We start from the raw sequence: 9,056 nt of genomic DNA on the forward strand, positions 1-9,056 counted from the left end.
AACCAAGAAACCAAATGTTGCTCATTTAAGCTTGGATTTGCTCCAAGTATTTGTCCATTTTTAATGTTTTGTCACCTTTAAACAGTGTCTGATCATCAGAAGCAGAGATGGCTTTTGAAGTTGGTAAGTTTGATTCATTTCCATAAATCATGTACTCGCCTCTGAAAAAGAGGATCCTTAAGCTAGTGATTCTCAGCCAGCAAGCCTGAAGATGGCTTAAAATGACAAAAAAAAAAAAAACACTCTAAGGTTCCTTGGAGTCAAAAAGGTCGAGATCCACTACTCTAAGCCATTTCAGAGCAAATACTGAGATTTATATTGAGTATTGTCAAAAGGCTGAGAAATATCTAGGTGTAATTTATTTTCATTGTTTTGCCCTTTCTTAAATGCTCAGAGACATAAGAGGCTTGAAAGTTCAGAACGTATCAACTTGATATTAAGCCCTCCAGAAAGTTGACTCGGTTTACCTTCATGGTCTGTTCATAACCATAAACATGTACTGTGAAAATCAATTCAGTGGTAATTGAAGTGCTGTCTATAGGGTGTATTTAAATTACTTTATTATTATTAACCTTCTGATAGCTAATAAATAAATTAGTTTATCTAAAGCCTGAAGTCATGACGTTAGCTAATACTTTATAATTATCCCATTATTTAAAATTCATTAGCTGGAATAATTGTGTCATGGAGAGGTCAAGCTATCCTCTTCAAGAGTTGATAGTAGCCATTCGGTTTGGGTCATTTATGCCTCAAGAGCCAAGGATGTCATACCAATTGCTTCTCATTCCATCAAATGACATGGACACGTTTTGACATCCAAGAACCTTTTATTAGAAAAAATACTCCTCTGGCATGTTTCTCTGCCATCTATAACTCATATGATCCTATATAGTGACCAAAAAACCATATGTCCTCTGGAGTTCAGTAGGGAAGCATGATCAGACACAAAACCTTCCTCCTTTGACAGGATGGAATAAGAAATAATTTTGAATTTTCATCTTCGACTTTTCAGTCACAACTGCCTTCTATAGATGGGTGAATCTCATGAACCCTTTTGACAACTTATATCTTGCTTAAAGAAAATCAAGTCTATCAAGAAGTGAAATGTGACTTGAATATGTATTTTTTGTGAGTACTGCATTTCACTGTTAAAATATTTGATTATAGTAATGTTCAGTTTGTATAGCTAAACGTGCAATGTAGTTTTATAACCCGACACAATGATTCATTTTCTTTTCCACATTTGAGCACCATATTGACAGTAATGTAAGATTCTGACTTGAATTTCATGTCTGTGATTGGATGTGCATGTGGAATCATACTGCATTTCTGCCCATTTGTCCTTCAGATTATATTTTAAGACTCACACCATAGGGCACTGGCATTGTCAAACGAGATTGAGCTGTGTGACAAGATCCTAAGGGCCCTTTACACTGCATGGACACTACCTGTTATTGATCTATTTCTGATTTCATGTAAACCCTAATAATTCACAATGTGCAACACTAGGAATGACACGTACACTTAGATTCAGAAGTGTAAAACTATACTAAAAACCTGTGTTAATGTTTAATATTAGGCTTTTGGAGACAACAGTCAGATCCACTACTGTTTATCGAGCCCGTTATCATGAAAATGCGTATAAATAGTATGCCAAATAAAAATGAAAACTCGAGGTATTGATGCGCAAAAATGGACTTTGGCGTGCGTATGATACGCATGTGTTTGGCGTGCATATAATACGCAGTTTTCGCGTGCATATGATACGAAATTTGTTGGCGTGCATATGATACGCAGTTTACCCCACAACCCTAAACCTACCCATCGCGTAGCATATACACGCCAAAGTCCATTTTTGCGTATCAATACCACGAGTTTTCGTTTTTATTTGGTGTACTATTTATATGCACTTTCATGAGATCAGGTTGGTTTATCAGTGAATGATACAGAGATACCTTCTAAAATTAGTTATAAACCTCTATAAATAGCATATATAAGTCTTTTGGTTCGTGTTGGTCCCACCTTGTGAATTTTAGTGACGGCCCTGAGCTTACCTCATTGTTATGGCCACAGATGGGGATCAAGTTGGAGTCGCCAGGGTTTGTTGGAGTTGAAAATCATACCAGATTGCTTAAAGATTTCATGACCCAACAACCATGACTGTGAACATGTTCAGTCGGTGAAAACAAACACCAACAAATGGCAACGGAGTTAGCACACTGATTTAACCAAACCCAACAACCGCTGCTGTTTGTTGGCATATTTGAATTAGCCTTTAGAAGAAAAAGGTCTGCCATTTGCAGGCTAGAAAGTGTGCTTAGTGTCATTTAATCCATTCACAGACCTCACTAGAAACCTTTCAAAATCTTCTAATCTCAGCATATCTAAACGTTTGTCCAAGTATCAGCGTCTTGTCTGTAGCATAACTGATAAATTCACAATTTTTGTTGCATTCTTGTAGTGTGTCACTGATTCTTCAAGAGTTGCATTCCTATCAACTAACACAATATTTTGTGCTCGGAAATCACTTGGAAAAGAATCACCAAAGCAAATAAATATAATCAGGGGTGCATTTTCTGAACAAAGACGTAACTCGCTGCTTATCAACCACAGTATGATGCATTGTTGAAGAAATTGTCTAGCTAGTCACAGCCGTTTATTGGTCGCACATTCTTCGTTAATATGGAAGGCGGCTAGAGCCAAAAGTGTTCAAACAGGACAGGTGAAATTTGACTGTCAACACGCTATGTTTGACCGTGTTAACGTGGCACTTCTTAACATGTTTCTTTTGTATGTGTAGACACGCATATTCTGGCTGTGTTAAAGGGATAGTTCCCCAAAAATGAAAATTCTGTCATTAATTACTCACCCTCATGTCGTTCATCTTCAAACACAAATTAAGATATTTTTGATGAAATGTGAGAGCTCTCAGACCCTGCATAGACAGCAACACAACTGTAATGTTCCTAGGTCCAAGGACATCGGTTAAACAGTCCATGTGTGACATCAGTGGCTCAACTTCAGTTTTGCGAAGCTACAAGAGTACTTTTTTAGCGCAAAGAAAACAAAAATAACAATTTATTCAACAATTCTTCTCTCCCAAGTTACGTCTTCCGCCATTTTAGAGAGTATCACAACACATACGCAGGCTTTCCCTAAGCGTAAACAACACTGATTACGCAGATTACCTTCATGCGTGCGCTTTCTCCCCCGAACGTAAACAACGCTGATTACGTCAATTACGCTCTTGGAGAGTCTCCAAAATGGAGGAAGACGTAACTCGGGAGAGACGAACTGTTAAATAAATTGTTATTTTTTTGTTTTCTTTGCGTTCAAAAAGTATTCTCGTAGCTTCGCAAAACTGAAGTTGAGCCACTGATGTCGCATGGACTGTTTTACCGATGTCCTTACTACGTTTCTGGACCTGGGAACATTGTGGTTGTGTTGCTGTCTATGCAGGGTCTGAGAGCTCTCACATTTCATCAAAAATCAAAAAAAAAAAATTTGTGTTCCGAAGATGAACGAAGGTCTTACGGGTTTGGAACGACTTGAGGTTGAGTAATTAATTACATAATTTTCATTTTGGGGTGAACTAACCCTTTAAGGCAGTTTTCAGTGCCTTAACTGAATCAGTTTTTGCCGTGTTTCCTTAGAACATTTAAAGTCACACAGTTTTACCCTTTTATGACAAATTTTAATGTGTTTCTCAATGCTCGCACATTCTGGCCATGTTCGAACATGTAATACTTTTTGAAGTAGATTTACCTCTAGATTTACCCACATATTAATCTTGTTTTAGTTTATTGCTGCATTGCTTTACCGATATCTACTGTGCTAGAGTAAATTAATTAATGTTACAATGTAAATTAAGACTTTTCTACCTAACAAGGAACACTGAACTAAACAACTAAAAAGGACATGACAAATCATGAAATAAGACAGACGTCACACTGTTCATGCATTGTCCCTCATGAACAAACATACACTCTAAAAAACGTTGGGTTAAAAACAACCCAATTTGGGTTATTTTTAACCCAAGGGCAGGGTAAATATAGGACAGAACACATTTTGGGTTAATTTTACCCAGCATAATGGGTTGATTTAACCCAGCTATGGGTTCATTCATTTTTACTATAATACTGGTGTATTTTTTACTTCATACATGAACTAATGTTTACAGATTAACTTAAATCCGCTAAACTTTTGTAAACTACTCCACACAACCACTGGTTTGCATGATAACTTCCTTTATTTATATAATTTACAGCATTATGTCGTTTTTAATACGTAGGCTATACATATTGCCTATATTTAAACTTGCTTTACAAACAGAAGTAAAAATTCAACATTAAACAGAAGTAATTCACATGTAATCGATTTTATAGATAAAATAAAATGTACACAAACCTGTATTTTACCGAAGAAATGCATCAATTTGATGGGGCTTAGAACTGCTCTCTCCTGAAGAGGACGCAAAATGACTGTGATAAATAACTCAACCGCTGGGTTACGTCTGACCCAGGACCCAGGCGTAACACAAAAACTACCCAAACACTGAAAATATAACCTAAAAAAATTACCCAGAAGGCTCAACCCAGCATCTGGGTTAAAAAAATAACCCAGGATTTTTCAGAGTGTGGCATCTGATGTTTGCATATGTGCATACCAGTGTGCCATTACGACACCCTTCATGAATAAACATGATGTCTGATGTTTGTGTACATATCCAACGTACTATTGCATCACATATGCAAATACTCTTAAATACAGCAATTTAATTGGCGTTAACTTCAAATTTCACACATTCCGTTTAAAGCCTTTTGGCCCCATCAGCCTTCCATACATTCCAACCATGTTGGTTAGAACTATCGTTAATAAAGCATATCAAACAGATAACGTCTGATAATTAATCAGTTCAAGATCAATGTTAGATTATTGTTGTAAATGACGAACATGGCATCTGAGGATTGCTTTGCTATTTTTGTTATCTGTCATTTTGCGAGTTTCCCCCTTGGCACTAGAGCATGTATACACTTTCGCACTTTTTAAAAATGACACTTAATTCTTTTACAAACTAAAAAACCTTGAATGAAATTTGTATATGAATGGAATGAAATATATAGATTTGACTGCATGTTAGCTTGCTTATTTTACTCAAGAGCAAGATATATTTAAGTCCATATGTCATACTAACAAGAAACTATGATAGTTCCAACCACATAATTAGATGCTGTTTGTGAATGTTCATTGTAACTATGGATTCAGGAAACACAGAATTGTTGAACTATGTTGGTAACAACTGCCCATAGTTGGCTAATGATGCTTTTGGGAAACACACTCACAGTAAACACACTCGTGGCCTAATGGTTAGAGAGTCGGACTTGTAACCCAAAGGTTGCAGGTTTGAGTCTCTTACCGGTGGGGGGGAGTGAATGTACAGCGCTCTCTCCCACCTTCAATACCATGACTGAGGTGCCCTTGAGCAATAAATAGCATACATGGCTGCCCACTGCTCCGGGTGTGTGTTCACGGTGTGTGTTCACTGCTGTGTGTGTGCACTTTGGATGGGTTAAATGCAGAGCACTAATTCCGAGTATGGGTCACCATACTTGGCCACACGTCACGTCACTTTTTCACTTTAAATTCTCGCAGTCATTTGATATTCTGGGAGAGTCTTGATTCATGAATCAAACATGACTTTGAAAGTACCAGGTTCTCTGAAATGGTAGTGGCTTTGTTGTGAGGATTAAATTGGCCTTTGTGGATCATCACAAACCTGGTCTCGTCAGCTTGGCTGTAATCATGAGTGGCTTGGAGACAGCAGGGCTGCTATGAGCAGTGCAGCTATGGTGAGGTTTGAGTGCATAGCCTGTAGATGTATGGATTAGCCCAGCTGAATGCTACAGGAATAGCAACCGGCCCTGTGGATGGATTTCACTCGAAACTCAAACGAGTAGACAACACTGCACTGTAAATCTGCCAGTGTTATCTCCTTCTTCCCCACATGAATATCCATGAGATGCTATCACACTCCCTTTGGCGACAGAGATAGCTGCTACAATGTTGGCTTTGAATCTTGAAGTCCACAGGCTGTCCTTCACTGCCAGCTGTCTGGCATGTTGTTTTGTGCTGGATATTTCAGAGCAACCTTTGCCTCTGGAGGTCAAACAGTAATGTATGTCTCAAATCTGGTGGTGTACTCAGTGACATGTGCTAAATAATCTAGTGAATATTATGTTATGTATTTAAAAAAAAGAAGTGCAACTTTAGAAGATTGTGTTTCAGGGATGGTTGAATCATCTGTTCCAGGGTTTCATTTGAATATGCTTTCTCAGCTGTACATATCACTTTTCAGAGACAGACAATGTGTCTTTTTTTAAGATATAAAGCAAATGCTGTAAGAAAATGCTTTTGTAATGTATTAGAAAATGAATAATCTAAATATTTCATTAAGTATACTTAATTAAACGGTATATTTCCAGTATATGAACCACTGCAAACCACACATATCTGAATATGCATTCAAATAAATGTTCATTCATATAAATGCTCTTTGAAGTCAATATGAAACGCATATGTCAGACATTCTGGGTAAAACTGTTATTGAGTGAGAATAAATGTAGGACATGGCTTATTTTTTTTTTTTTTTTGGGGATTGTTTGGCCATTTTTTTTAGAATGAAGCCCCAAAGGGTCATTCAGAGGAAGAAATCAGGACTTTTTTATGGTTACTATATGTTTTGTATAATTTCATTACAGGATGTGCAAGAAAACATTTCCCCTCCTCATGTCCAAACATTTGTATCGCCTTTAATTATAATATCTAGTTGTTATTCAAGTCCTTTTAACATTTACTGTTGCCTATAAACTCTAGTCCAATTATCAAATGAAATGTATTTTTAATTTTTGCATTTGTTCATTAAATTCAAAATTTCAACATCCAAATTGATCATGACTAATTTCTTAAAGCATTTTCCTGCATGTTTCAACCATCTGACTTAATGCTAGTAATGCCCCATTTTCACAATTTAATCCATTCCCAACTGATACGGAAACAGTGTTGCCAAGTCTGTGGTATTCCTGTGGAAATGGGCCACTTTTAGCGAATTTTGCGATTGCGATTTTGACAGATGTTGAACCCCAGGAAGGAGGTTTTGACCCCCCAGAAAGTGAATTTGGAGTAATTTTAATAAGCCATTTTCCCCCGGAATGTGATTGAGCTAGTTTTGAGTACCTATTGGGATGGTTTGTTTATGCAGACCTGGCAACCCTGTGCAGTGAAGTCTCAGATTAAAGATAACATTTTTCTCATTGAATAACCTATTTTACTTGAAAATGCATCATGCTACAGAATTATGTAACAATGAGTTTCAGTGTTGCATGTTGACTTTTCATCTTGCCTTTTTTGTATATTATTTTATTTAGTTATTTATTTTTATTGCATGAAGGCCAGAGGGTTAATTTTTACTGCTGTAGTAGCCTGGATGAAAAAAATATAATTTTGCAAATATTTATATTATAGGTTTCTTGAATTTATGACATATTTTGCTGGGTTATTTGTCTTGGTTATTTACTGTCTGTCATGTTACTTACTCTGCCATTTAAACTGAACTTCTTAAACCTACCATATTATTGATATATTTGATACATATGGGGAAAAAAATTGTTTGTTTTTCATCAGAATGCAAGCACATTTGCATTTCCTTATTAATTACATATATTTTAATGAAAATTATATCGAATTCTAGCACATTTTTGCATACTGAAAATGAAAGATGCTTTCACCGTTTATGTTCATTTATATATATTCAAATTTTGTCCTTTTGTTCAACTCAATTACACTGCGATTCCCCCCTTTCAAATTAATAATTTGGTATTTCTGACTTCATTTGGGGTGACATTATTTAAAAAAAAAAAACTTTTCCCTTTCCCTTTCAGTCGGTCACTCTCGACGTCACGTCGGATGTCCGACGAATTGGGATCTCGCTTAGAGAGACACAGCGTGAGTATAAGTAGGCAGCAGGTGCAGCGCATATTCAGGTTTTCGCTTCGGAGCGAACGATCACATCGTTTTGCTCCTGACTACTCTACTGAGAGAAGAAGACTGAACGAGTTCAGCGCGCTCTTTAAGAGCTCTTCGTGTTGGTGGTATGGCGCTTCGGCGGTGGTAGTTTCCCGTTTCGAGTGGGTTGCACACATCAGGCTGCACTACCCCCTGTTTGTGTTGCAGGCGGCCATCTCCTCCGTGCGCTTCAGCACGCTAAAATAGCTTTTTCCCTAAAAGAGCATTCACGGGTGCATCTTTTTAAAGACGACATTGCCTCTGGCTAACTCGACGTTATGTCTTTGTAAAGACGATGTGGGTCTTGCTATAGACAACGTATCACCTGGGCGTTTCTGGATGCGGTCGTTACCTGGCGCTGGGTGATGGTCACGATCGCTGCCTCACATGCCTGGGCATTTAGCACGCTGACGTGGCGTTTGTGGATGAGTCATGTTCTCATTGCGGGAAGATGATCATCTCGGAGTCGCGGGCCAAGCTCTGTTACCTCAAAGGGGTACCTCTGTTACCTCCGTTGCCTCTGCCTCGATCTAGTTCTTGTCATGGCGGCAGTCAGGCAGGGGCTACTTCAGTCTGACGTTAACAGTGATGGCAAACCCTCCAGGGAACCAACCCTTTGGGGACCATTGCTCCTCTTGCACTCCGCAACCTGTTGAGCTGCCAATGGAGCATGCTGGGCCCTCTACAAGGAGCGTACCAGCAATATCCTTTGGCACTCCTTCCGACGACCAGATGTCGATCGCTGCATCGGAGGGTGAGCCGGAGCTTTCTGGAGAGGAAGATTTGGCTGCGCTGCTGCCTCCGGGCCTGTAGCAATGCCTGAATTGGATCCGGAAATAATGGCTATGCTTTCCAGGGCCGCCATAAGGGTAGGGCTCAGGACACGGTGGAGGTGGTCTCCACTCAAGGTTGGACGATTGGTTCTTCGAGGTGGTCCGTGCTGGTTCTCAGTGCCCCGCCCTGGTGCCATTCTTCCCGGAGGTGCATGAGGGGCT

At 38.7% G+C, this 9,056-nt stretch overlaps 1 protein-coding gene across 1 annotated transcript in view; it reads right to left on the bottom strand.

Annotated features, from left to right (window-relative positions):
* Positions 1 to 378: 378 nt before the first annotated feature.
* The window catches only part of LOC107552115 (uncharacterized), a 30,024-nt gene continuing 21,346 nt past the window's right edge, over positions 379 to 9,056 (bottom strand). Inside the window, exon 6 of the transcript XR_001604835.1 lies at positions 379 to 389. The gene's annotated coding sequence lies outside the window, so the exon portion shown is untranslated. The remainder of the gene's footprint in view (positions 390 to 9,056) is intronic.

The sequence above is a fragment of the Sinocyclocheilus grahami genome, unplaced genomic scaffold, assembly GCF_001515645.1.
Source record: "Sinocyclocheilus grahami isolate Dianchi unplaced genomic scaffold, SAMN03320097.WGS_v1.1 scaffold441.1, whole genome shotgun sequence".
In the NCBI taxonomy this organism is placed as follows: domain Eukaryota; kingdom Metazoa; phylum Chordata; class Actinopteri; order Cypriniformes; family Cyprinidae; genus Sinocyclocheilus; species Sinocyclocheilus grahami.